The sequence below is a fragment of the Oncorhynchus gorbuscha genome, unplaced genomic scaffold (genome assembly GCF_021184085.1).
Source record: "Oncorhynchus gorbuscha isolate QuinsamMale2020 ecotype Even-year unplaced genomic scaffold, OgorEven_v1.0 Un_scaffold_745, whole genome shotgun sequence".
Lineage (NCBI taxonomy): Eukaryota > Metazoa > Chordata > Actinopteri > Salmoniformes > Salmonidae > Oncorhynchus > Oncorhynchus gorbuscha.
Genome location: NW_025745790.1, coordinates 96,226 through 109,773, shown reverse-complemented (window position 1 = coordinate 109,773; position 13,548 = coordinate 96,226). Strand labels below are relative to the sequence as shown.

Sequence of the window (13,548 nt, the reverse complement as noted above, 5' to 3'; positions counted from 1 at the left end):
TAGTAGTAGTAGTAGATAGGTAGAGACTATACAGTATTAATAGTGTATAGTAGTAGTAGTAGATAGGTAGAGACTATACAGTATTAATAGTGTAGTAGTAGTAGTAGTAGTAGATAGGTAGAGACTATACAGTATTAATAGTGTATAGTAGTAGTAGTAGTAGTAGAGTACAGTAGTAGTAGTATAGATAGGTAGAGACTATACAGTATTAATAGTGTATAGTAGTAGTAGTAGATAGTAGAGACTATAGTATTAATAGAGACTATACAGTATTAATAGTGTAGTAGTAGTAGTAGTAGATAGGTAGAGACTATACAGTATTAATAGTGTATTAGTAGTAGTAGTAGTAGTAGATAGGTAGAGACTATACAGTATTAATAGTGTATAGTAGTAGTAGTAGTAGATAGGTAGAGACTATACAGTATTAATAGTGTATAGTAGTAGTAGTAGTAGGTAGAGACTATACAGTATTAGTAGTGTATAGTAGTAGTAGTAGTAGATAGGTAGAGACTATACAGTATTAATAGTACAGTAGTAGTAGTAGTAGTAGATAGGTAGAGACTATACAGTATTAATAGTGTATAGTAGTAGTAGTAGATAGGTAGAGACTATACAGTATGAATAGTGTAGTAGTAGTAGTAGTAGTAGTAGATAGGTAGAGACTATACAGTATTAATAGTGTAGTAGTAGTAGTAGTAGATAGGTAGAGACTATACAGTATTAATAGTGTATAGTAGTAGTAGTAGTAGATAGGTAGAGACTATACAGTATTAATAGTGTAGTAGTAGTAGTAGTAGTAGATAGGTAGAGACTATACAGTATGAATAGTGTATAGTAGTATAGTAGTAGTAGTAGTAGTAGATAGGTAGAGACTATAGTATAGTAGTGAATAGTGTATAGTAGTAGTAGTAGTAGTAGATAGGTAGAGACTATACAGTATGAATAGTGTATAGTAGTAGTATAGTAGTAGTAGTAGTAGTAGTAGTAGTAGATAGGTAGAGACTATACAGTAGTATGTATAATAGTGTAGTAGTAGTAGTAGTAGTAGTAGATAGGTAGAGACTATACAGTATGAATAGTGTAGTAGTAGTAGTAGTAGATAGGTAGAGACTATACAGTATGAATAGTGTAGTAGTAGTAGTAGTAGTAGTAGATAGGTAGAGACTATACAGTATGAATAGTGTATAGTAGTAGTAGTAGTAGATAGGTAGAGACTATACAGTATGAATAGTGTATAGTAGTAGTAGTAGATAGGTAGAGACTATACAGTATTAATAGTGTATAGTAGTAGTAGTAGTAGATAGGTAGAGACTATACAGTATGAATAGTGTATAGTAGTAGTAGTAGATAGGTAGAGACTATACAGTATTAATAGTGTAGTAGTAGTAGTAGTAGATAGGTAGAGACTATACAGTATGAATAGTGTATAGTAGTAGTAGTAGTAGATAGGTAGAGACTATACAGTATGAATAGTGTATAGTAGTAGTAGTAGATAGTAGTAGTAGAATAGTGTAGAGTAGTAGTAGTATAGGTAGTATACAGTAATAGTGTATAGTAGTAGTAGTAGTAGATAGGTAGAGACAGTATGAATAGTGTATAGTAGTAGTAGTAGTAGTAGTAGTAGTAGTAGTAGATAGGTAGAGACAGTATGAATAGTGTATGTAATAGTGTAGTAGTAGTAGTAGTAGTAGATAGGTAGAGACTATACAGTATGAATAGTGTATAGTAGTAGTAGTAGTAGATAGGTAGAGACTATAGAGTATTAGTAGTGAATAGTGTAGTAGTAGTAGTAGTAGTAGTAGTAGTAGTAGATAGGTAGAGACTATACAGTATGAATAATAGTGTATAGTAGTAGTAGTAGTAGTAGATAGGTAGAGACTATACAGTATGAATAGTGTAGTAGTAGTAGTAGTAGTAGATAGTAGTAGAGACTATACAGTATGAATAGTGTAGTAGTAGTAGTAGTAGTAGATAGGTAGAGACTATACAGTATGAATAGTGTATAGTAGTAGTAGTAGTAGATAGGTAGAGACTATACAGTATGTAATAGTGTATAGTAGTAGTAGTAGTAGTAGTAGATAGGTAGAGACTATACAGTATGAATAGTGTATAGTAGTAGTAGTAGATAGTAGTAGTAGTAGTAGATAGGTAGAGACTATACAGTATGAATAGTAGTAGTAGTAGTAGTAGTAGATAGGTAGAGACTATACAGTATGAATAGTGTATAGTAGTAGTAGTAGTAGATAGTAGAGACTATACAGTATGAATAGTGTATAGTAGTAGTAGTAGTAGGTAGAGACTATACAGTATTAATAGTAGTATAGTAGTAGTAGTAGATAGGTAGAGACTATACAGTATTAAGTAGTGTAGTAGTAGTAGTAGTAGTAGATAGGTAGAGACTATACAGTATGAATAGTGTATAGTAGTAGTAGTAGTAGATAGGTAGAGACTATACAGTATTAATAGTGTGTATAGTAGTAGTAGTAGTAGATAGGTAGAGACTATACAGTATTAATAGTGTATAGTAGTAGTAGTAGTAGTAGTAGATAGGTAGAGACTATACAGTATAATAATAGTGTAGTAGTAGTAGTAGTAGATAGGTAGAGACTATACAGTATTAATAGTGTATAGTAGTAGTAGTAGGTAGAGACTATACAGTATTAATAGTGTATAGTAGTAGTAGTAGTAGTAGTAGATAGGTAGAGACTATACAGTATTAATAGTGTATAGTAGTAGTAGTAGTAGTAGTAGATAGGTAGAGACTATACAGTATTAATAGTGTATAGTAGTAGTAGTAGATAGGTAGAGACTATACAGTATTAATAGTGTATAGTAGTAGTAGTAGTAGATAGGTAGAGACTATACAGTATTAATAGTGTATAGTAGTAGTAGTAGTAGTAGATAGTAGAGACTATACAGTATTAATAGTGTATAGTAGTAGTAGTAGATAGGTAGAGACTATACAGTATTAATAGTGTATAGTAGTAGTAGTAGTAGATAGGTAGAGACTATACAGTATTAATAGTGTATAGTAGTAGTAGTAGATAGGTAGAGACTATACAGTATTAATAGTGTATAGTAGTAGTAGTAGATAGGTAGAGACTATACAGTATTAATAGTGTATAGTAGTAGTAGTAGTAGATAGGTAGAGACTATACTATACAGTATAGGTAGAGACTATACAGTGTATAGTGTATAGTAGTAGTAGTAGATAGGTAGAGACTATACAGTATTAATAGTGTATAGTAGTAGTAGTAGTAGTAGATAGGTAGAGACTATACAGTATTAATAGTGTATAGTAGTAGTAGTAGTAGATAGGTAGAGACTATACAGTATTAATAGTGTATAGTAGTAGTAGTAGTAGTAGATAGGTAGAGACTATACAGTATGAATAGTGTATAGTAGTAGTAGTAGTAGATAGGTAGAGACTATACAGTATTAATAGTGTATAGTAGTAGTAGTAGATAGGTAGTAGTAGTAGTAGTAGTAGTAGATAGGTAGAGACTATACAGTATGAATAGTGTATAGTAGTAGTAGTAGTAGATAGGTAGAGACTATACAGTATGAATAGTGTATAGTAGTAGTAGTAGTAGTAGATAGGTAGAGACTATACAGTATGAATAGTGTATAGTAGTAGTAGTAGTAGATAGGTAGAGACTATACAGTATGAATAGTGTATAGTAGTAGTAGTAGTAGATAGGTAGAGACTATACAGTATGAATAGTGTAGTAGTAGTAGTAGTAGTAGATAGTTAGAGACTATACAGTATGAATAGTGTATAGTAGTAGTAGTAGATAGTTAGAGACTATACAGTATGAATAGTGTAGTAGTAGTAGTAGTAGTAGATAGGTAGAGACTATACAGTATGAATAGTGTATAGTAGTAGTAGTAGTAGATAGGTAGAGACTATACAGTATGAATAGTGTATAGTAGTAGTAGTAGTAGAGGTAGAGACTATACAGTATGAATAGTGTAGTAGTAGTAGTAGTAGTAGATAGTAGAGACTACAGTATGAATAGTGTAGTAGTAGTAGTAGTAGATAGGTAGAGACTATACAGTATGAATAGTGTATAGTAGTAGTAGTAGTAGATAGGTAGAGACTATACAGTATGAATAGTGTATAGTAGTAGTAGTAGTAGATAGGTAGAGAGTAGTAGTAGTAGAATAGTGTATAGTAGTAGTAGTAGTAGATAGGTAGAGACTAGTACAGTAGTAATAGTGTAGTAGTAGTAGTAGTAGTAGTAGTAGTAGAGACTATACAGTATGAATAGAGACTATAGTGTATAGTGTAGTAGTAGTAGTAGTAGATAGGTAGAGACTATACAGTATGAATAGTGTATAGTAGTAGTAGTAGTAGTAGTAGTAGTAGTAGTAGTAGATAGGTAGAGACTATACAGTATTAATAGTGTATAGTAGTAGTAGTAGTAGTAGATAGGTAGAGACTATACAGTATTAGTAGTGTATAGTAGTAGTAGTAGTAGTAGTAGACTATACAGTAGTAGTAGTAGTAGTAGTAGTAGATAGGTAGAGACTATACAGTATGAATAGTAGTAGTAGTAGTAGTAGTAGTAGTAGATAGGTAGAGACTATACAGTATGAATAGTGTATAGTAGTAGTAGTAGATAGGTAGAGACTATACAGTAGTATGAATAGTAGTAGTAGTAGTAGTAGTAGTAGATAGGTAGAGACTATACAGTATGAATAGTGTATAGTAGTAGTAGTAGTAGATAGTTAGAGACTACAGTATGAATAGTGTATAGTAGTAGTAGTAGTAGATAGGTAGAGACTACAGTATGAATAGTGTATAGTAGTAGTAGTAGTAGTATAGTAGATAGGTAGAGACTACAGTATGAATAGTGTATAGTAGTAGTAGTAGTAGATAGGTAGAGACTATACAGTATGAATAGTGTATAGTAGTAGTAGTAGTAGATAGGTAGAGACTACAGTATGAATAGTGTATAGTAGTAGTAGTAGTAGATAGGTAGAGACTACAGTATGAATAGTGTATAGTGGTAGTAGTAGTAGATAGGTGGAGGTTGAATACCTGGACACGGACCTCAAGGAGGTTGACCTTCATGGCCAGAAGCTCCCGGCTGTAGACGTCAGGGTAGTGGGACTTCTCAAAGGCCTTCTCCAACTCATGGAGCTGGAAGGTGGTGAATGTGGTGCGGTTACGCCGGTGCTTCTTCCTAGGGCGGTCCTCCTCTGGAGGCTCGGGGGACTTTTCCCCGCTGCCCACCCCCTTCTGGAGATCTCCCAGGTCCCCGTCACACTCGTCCCTGGAGAAAAGGCCCGACTCTGAAGAGGAGACAGTGGAACAGGAGAGACGTGTGTGTTTAGGTATCTGTCTTCTTGCGCTCGGGTCCTTCGGCAGTGCCAGCTCTACTTACCAAAAGGCGACCTAATATGCTGCTCTCTCTACGGTTGATCTCATAGTCCCATGGGGACAGATGCCACCTGTTAAACCTGAGTGTCCTCATGTGGGAATAGATAGCTCTAATCTACACCAAGACTGTACTTGTCCTCTGCACCGCCAGGGTGAGGTTGAAGCCCCTCTACACATGGCTGATGGATGGTAGAAAACAGGGTGAGGTTGAAGCCCCTCTACACATGGCTGATGGATGGTAGAAAACAGGGTGAGGTTGAAGCCCCTCTACACATGGCTGATGGATGGTAGAAAACAGGGTGAGGTTGAAGCCCCTCTACACATGGCTGATGGATGGTAGAAAACAGGGTGAGGTTGAAGCCCCTCTACACATGGCTGATGGATGGTAGAAAACAGGGTGGGTTGAAGCCCCTCTACACATGGCTGATGGATGGTAGAAAACAGGGTGAGGTTGAAGCCCCTCTACACATGGCTGATGGATGGTAGAAAACAGGGTGAGGTTGAAGCCCCTCTACACATGGCTGATGGATGGTAGAAAACAGGGTGAGGTTGAAGCCCCTCTACACATGGCTGATGGATGGTAGAAAACAGGGTGAGGTTGAAGCCCCTCTACACATGGCTGATGGATGGTAGAAAACAGGGTGAGGTTGAAGCCCCTCTACACATGGCTGATGGATGGTAGAAAACAGGGTGAGGTTGAAGCCCCTCTACACATGGCTGATGGATGGTAGAAAACAGGGTGAGGTTGAAGCCCCTCTACATGGCTGATGGATGGGCAGGGTGAGGTTGAAGCCCCTCTACACATGGCTGATGGATGGTAGAAAACAGGGTGAGGTTGAAGCCCCTCTACACATGGCTGATGGATGGTAGAAAACAGGGTGAGGTTGAAGCCCCTCTACACATGGCTGATGGATGGTAGAAAACAGGGTGAGGTTGAAGCCCCTCTACACATGGCTGATGGATGGTAGAAAACAGGGTGAGGTTGAAGCCCCTCTACACATGGCTGATGGATGGTAGAAAACAGGGTGAGGTTGAAGCCCCTCTACACATGGCTGATGGATGGTAGAAAACAGGGTGAGGTTGAAGCCCCTCTACACATGGCTGATGGATGGTAGAAAACAGGGTGAGGTTGAAGCCCCTCTACACATGGCTGATGGATGGTAGAAAACAGGGTGAGGTTGAAGCCCCTCTACACATGGCTGATGGATGGTAGAAAACAGGGTGAGGTTGAAGCCCCTCTACACATGGCTGATGGATGGTAGAAAACAGGGTGAGGTTGAAGCCCCTCTACACATGGCTGATGGATGGTAGAAAACAGGGTGAGGTTGAAGCCCCTCTACACATGGCTGATGGATGGTAGAAAACAGGGTGAGGTTGAAGCCCCCTACACATGGCTGATGGATGGTAGAAAACAGGGTGAGGTTGAAGCCCCTCTACACATGGCTGATGGATGGTAGAAAACAGGGTGAGGTTGAAGCCCCTCTACACATGGCTGATGGATGGTAGAAAACAGGGTGAGGTTGAAGCCCCTCTACACATGGCTGATGGATGGTAGAAAATGGCTGATGGATGGTGAGGGTGAGGTTGAAGCCCCTCTACACATGGCTGATGGATGGTAGAAAACAGGGTGAGGTTGAAGCCCCTCTACACATGGCTGATGGATGGTAGAAAACAGGGTGAGGTTGAAGCCCCTCTACACATGGCTGATGGATGGTAGAAAACAGGGTGAGGTTGAAGCCCCTCTACACATGGCTGATGGATGGTAGAAAACAGGGTGAGGTTGAAGCCCCTCTACACATGGCTGATGGATGGTAGAAAACAGGGTGAGGTTGAAGCCCCACTACACATGGCTGATGGATGGTAGAAAACAGGGTGAGGTTGAAGCCCCTCTACACATGGCTGATGGATGGTAGAAAACAGGGTGAGGTTGAAGCCCCTCTACACATGGCTGATGGATGGTAGAAAACAGGGTGAGGTTGAAGCCCCTCTACACATGGCTGATGGATGGTAGAAAACAGGGTGAGGTTGAAGCCCCTCTACACATGGCTGATGGATGGTAGAAAACAGGGTGAGGTTGAAACACATGGCTGATGGATGGTAGAAAACAGGGTGAGGTTGAAGCCCCTCTACACATGGCTGATGGATGGTAGAAAACAGGGTGAGGTTGAAGCCCCTCTACACATGGCTGATGGATGGTAGAAAACAGGGTGAGGTTGAAGCCCCTCTACACATGGCTGATGGATGGTAGAAAACAGGGTGAGGTTGAAGCCCCTCTACACATGGCTGATGGATGGTAGAAAACAGGGTGAGGTTGAAGCCCCTCTACACATGGCTGATGGATGGTAGAAAACAGGGTGAGGTTGAAGCCCCTCTACACATGGCTGATGGATGGTAGAAAACAGGGTGAGGTTGAAGCCCCTCTACACATGGCTGATGGATGGTAGAAAACAGGGTGAGGTTGAAGCCCCTCTACACATGGCTGATGGATGGTAGAAAACAGGGTGAGGTTGAAGCCCCTCTACACATGGCTGATGGATGGTAGAAAACAGGGTGAGGTTGAAGCCCCTCTACACATGGCTGATGGATGGTAGAAAACAGGGTGAGGTTGAAGCCCCTCTACACATGGCTGATGGATGGTAGAAAACAGGGTGAGGTTGAAGCCCCTCTACACATGGCTGATGGATGGTAGAAAACAGGGTGAGGTTGAAGCCCCTCTACACATGGCTGACAGATGGTAGATCTAATCCGAGTTTGTTAATTTATTAATCCAAATCAATTGAGGCTCAAGATTATCATCAGATCGTTGACTTGGTAACAAACATGTGAGGCAGGAAAAGTGGTCTCCTTAAGTTACTATGCTGTAATGTTACAGTAATAGAAGGATGTAATGTTATGATCTAATAAACAATATACTTGGTACACCAGTCCCTTATTCATCCCAGCCAGGCCTAATTAGTCAGTCAGTCGATTTCCAACCTGCCATTTCTTATCCAAGCCTGGTCCTAGATCTGGTTGTGTAAAGGTGGAAACGTTAAGATGTAGCTATACTGTAGTGATAAACTGTAGTCTCTGGATCTTGAGAAAATGACAATCTAAGCACAGTGTGCTTTCAACTGTCCCTGCCTTTCCTCCTGGATGAGGTTAGCACCGTGTGCTTTCAACTGTCCCTGCCTTTCCTCCTGGATGAGGTTAGCACAGTGTGCTTTCAACTGTCCCTGCCTTTCCTCCTGATGATCTAAGAGTATGCTTTCAACTGTCCCTGCCTTTCCTCCTGGATGAGGTCAGCACAGTGTGCTTTCAACTGTCCCTGCCTTTCCTCCTGGATGAGGTTAGCACAGTATGCTTTCAACTGTCCCTGCCTTTCCTCCTGGATGAGGTTAGCACCGTATGCTTTCAACTGTCCCTGCCTTTCCTCCTGGATGAGGTTAGCACCGTATGCTTTCAACTGTCCCTGCCTTTCCTCCTGGATGAGGTTAGCACCGTGTGCTTTCAACTGTCCCTGCCTTTCCTCCTGGATGAGGTCAGCACCGTGTGCTTTCAACTGTCTCGGTGTTTCCTCCTGGATGAGGTAATCTAAGTAAACATTGTGACTACTCATGGAGAAGTGAAAGTCTTGGATATAAGTCTTATATGAACTGCTATTTCACTGATGTGGTTGCTGTATATGTTACAGATGTTTATGAGCAGTTATTAGTGCCTATGCTGTCCATTATAATGCATTATGCAGGTCTCATAAGAGGGTATTCATAGGAAGTGTTACTTTTATTTATTTGATTTAACCTTTAATTAACTAGGCAAGTCAATTAAGAACAAATTCTTATTTACAATGACGGCCGAGGAACAGTGGGTTAACTGCCTTGTTCGGGGGCAGAGCGACAGATTTTTACCTTGTAAACTCGGGGATTCGATCTCGCAACCTTTCGGTACTGGCCCAACTCTCTATCCACTAGGTTACCTGCCGCCCTTTACCTTGTCTTCATGTAATAAACAACATCACCTAATCAATCGATGAATCAATCAATTAACCTATAAATCAATAACAACCAAGGTACTGACCGTGAAAGGCAGAGTGCTGGGTGCTGTCCTCCAGGCTGGCCAGGTATCTGTAGGGGTCTGACTGGCCCTGCTTCCCCTGGTGGTCCTCCAGGCTGGCCAGGTATCTGTAGGGGTCTGACTGGCCCTGCTTCCCCTGGTGGTCCTCCAGGCTGGCCAGGTATCTGTAGGGGTCTGACTGGCCCTGCTTCCCCTGGTGGTCCTCCAGGCTGGCCAGGTATCTGTAGGGGTCTGACTGGCCCTGCTTCCCCTGGTGATCCTCCAGGCTGGCCAGGTATCTGTAGGGGTCTGACTGGCCCTGCTTCCCCTGGTGGCCCTCAGTGTCCACCTCATGGGTCCGTTCGGACCCTACGGGAGTGAGCAGGAGGTACTGGTCCTTACTGCCCAGGATCAGGTCAGTGCTGCGGAGCCGGCCTCCTCCGCTTGACCCTCCTCCCGTCACCATGTCATTGTCTGGTGGCAAGCAGCCATCGTTCATCATTCCCAAGGTATCCATTGACAAATATGTCCAAGAAAAGCAGTATGTTGTCAAAGAGCACTTTGATGGGGGATGCAGATCTGTCTGTCCTTGGACTTCCTGTCAGTCTGCAAAACAGGGAAAGTTAGACACGTTGATCTCATGAACACAGTGTTTTGCAGAACGGTTCTGTTGTGAAAGTGGACATGTGCCACTTGCATATGCCTCTTGTTAATATTGTGTCGTAGCCCTTTCCTGCAGTCGAATGACCAGAAATGCCATCTAGTGGCCTCAAGTGTGGAATGTTATTCATATTTTTCATAATTAGTCAACATATATTTTTTTTACGCACCGAAAATCCAGTGTTTTTATGTCAAACAGTTTTGTTATATGTCAGTCTTCTGTGATGTATATAAAGTGTAATATTGGGATGCAAACTCAAAATGTAATCCAGTTAAACTCTATATCTGACATGGTGCAGGTGTCTTCTTTATTTTAATGCCCATAACCATGTGTGTGAGGTGTATACTTTTGTTTCAAAGTAGATTTGTTTAAGACTACCAAGAATCACTGTGTGACACTGATTTAGCCCCACTGCAGTAAAAGGTTATGCAATGACATATTCTATTGGTTGTAATGCATATTACTACGGTAACAATCCATTTCCCTTCAGTTGGAAAACATCTGGGTATATTTGACGCTGATATGAACAATTCACATCTGATACTACTTGACATTTATTCATTATGTTCAATGCATGAAGGTACCTGGACTTATTTCTGTATCTTGCTTTGTCACATGTGCACCGGTTCGCATTTAACATATAGTATCTCTTTCATAAAAACAATGTCCATTTGCCAGTTAGTTAAAAAATCTGATCTGGAATTATCAACATGTGTTTATCAAATCATATGTTATGTACAGCTAGCTACATTTATCAACAAGACCAAATCATATCTTATGTACAGCTAGCTACATTTATCAACAAGACCAAATCATATCTTATGTACAGCTAGCTACATTTATCAACAAGACCAAATCATATCTTATGTACAGCTAGCTACATTTATCAACAAGACCAATAAAGTATGGAATGGACCAGTTGAAAGATGAAACCGTAAATCTTTGACCCTTGAAACATAGGTCTATTAATAAATACTGTAGTTACTCCCCCCCCCCAAAAAAAACCCATCTAAATCTGTCTTTGATTTTATTTTTAAGAAGAGACAATAGATGTATTCAAATGAAGTAGCCTATATACTTTTTGCCATTGGAAAAACAGACTGCAATGAAATGAACATTTATTTGACCAATAATGATATCTTCAACAACAAATAGTGGTTGTAACTAAGTGGTAGTAGTACTATCAACTCAAAATAAACAGCAATAATATCAGTAGCAGCATGTGTAAATATACTTACCTCTATCCAGGTAACTTACAGTACACAAATCCTCTTCCAATGCTGAGCCGTGCATTGTGGTTCCTCTATCTGACAAGTTGTAAATGACAGCAGATGGGAGTTCTGGTAGCAGTGCACCTGGTCCTCCCAACCAGCTAAGTCCTTGAAAGTCTGCAAGCATATACGTGAGCAATGTAATAAGTATTGAAATTCTCTGTAACAGAGCAGTGGAGTTCCTCCCTCTCTTGGCTGCCTGCCCTAATCTTGTGGCCCAGTTGGAGGAGGTAAGGTCAACGTTGTAGCTCCTAAGACCTTTAGGTGCCTGCCCTAATCTTGTGGCCCAGTTGGAGGAGGTAAGGTCAACGTTGTAGCTTCTAAGACCTTCAGGTGTGTCATCTTTTTACCAGTTTCTCACAGCAGGAAATGAATCCTACATCAACAGGAAATGGGAATTATAATGAATGAACATTTTTGTAAGGGTTGATTAAAAAAATTGTTAGGGTAAATCAAGTCTGATATTTTAAAGTAGAAATTACTAACTTTGGTAGCCTCTTTAAATGTTGAATAAAGTACAAGTGTGCATTTCCTGCTGTGCAGTGACCAAATTAAGAAAGCACATACAGTTAGGTATTAGCACCCTTGATAAAGATTTGCAAAAAAGACAGTATAAAATAACAATAAAAATACTGAGATAAACTATATATACAAAAGTATGTGGACATGCCTTCAAATGATTGGAGTCGGCTATTTCAGCCAAACATGTTGCTGGCCGGTGTATAAAAATCAAGCACACCGCCATGCAATCTCCATAGACAAACATTGGCAGTAGAATGGCCTCACTGAAGAGCTCAGTGACCTTCAACGTTGCACCGTCATTGGATGCCACCTTTCCAACAAGTCAGTTTGTCAAACTTCTGCCCTGCTAGAGCTGCCTCTGTCAACTGTGTTGCTATTGTGAAGTGGAAATGTCTAGGACCAATAACGGTTCAGCGAGTAGCGCATAAAAATCATCCGTCCTCGGTTGCAACACTCACTACAGAGTTGCAAACTGTCTCTGGAAGCAACATCAGCACAATAACTGTTCGTCGGGAGCTTCATGAAATGGGTTTCTATAGTTGAGCAGCCACACACAAGCCTAATATTACCATGCGCAATGCCAAGCATCGTCTGGAGAGGTGTAAAGCTCACTGCCATTGGCAGGTGCCAGGAGAACGCTTCCTGCCCGAATGCATAGTGCCAACTGTAAAGTTTACTGTAGGAGAAATAATGGTCTGGGGCTGTTTTTCATGGTTCGGGCCAGTAATTCCAGTGAAGGGAAATCTTAACGCTACAGCATACAATGACATTCTTGACGATTCTGTGCTTCCAACTTTGTGGTAACAGTTTGGGGAAGGACATTCCCTGTTTCAACATGACAATGCCCCTGTGCACAAAGGGAGGTCCATGCAGAAATGGTTTGTCGAGATGGGTGTGGAAGAACTTGACTGGCCTGCACAGAGCCCTGACCTCAACCCCATAGAACACCTTTGGGATGAATTGGAACGCCGACTAATCGTCCAACACAAGTGTCCGACCTCACTAATGCTCTTGTGGCTGATTGGAAGCAAGTCCCCGCTGTCACGTTCATCGTAAGTCTTTTTAAGACAAAGAACACTTAACAAACTATACAAAAACAACAACCCCAAACGTGACGCTATAATAATACTAGTGCAGACACAGGCAACTAGACATAGACAATAACCCACAAATTACCCAAGGAATATGGCTGCCTAAATATGGTTCCCAATCAGAGACAACGATAAACAGCTGCCTCTAATTGAGAACCAATCTAGGCAACCATAGACATAAAAAAACACACCTAGACTAGTGAACCCCATAAACATACAAAAAAAACCTAGACAATACAAAAACACATACATCACCATTGTCATACCCTGACCTAACCAAAATAACAAGGAAAACAAAGAATACTAAGGTCAGGGCGTGACACCAGTAGCAATGTTCCAACATCTAGTGGAAAGCCTTCCCAGAAGAGACAGTTACAACAGCAAAGGGGGAACCAACTCCATATTAATGCCCATGATTTTGGAATGAGATGTTTGGTCATGTAGTGTATATTGCAAGCAATAATATATATATATAAATATATATATATATTTATACTAATACAATTGCTCGGAGAAAGACATTTTGTTTAACATAGTATAATTTCTTACAAAAAGAGTTATCAAAATTCTTGGCACCCCTGTTTC

The 13,548-nt window shown here is 40.4% G+C and overlaps 1 pseudogene; it reads right to left on the bottom strand.

Moving 5' to 3' along the window:
• Positions 1-11,524, bottom strand: part of LOC124020009 — a 55,018-nt pseudogene extending 43,494 nt beyond the window's left edge.
• Positions 11,525-13,548: the final 2,024 nt, after the last annotated feature.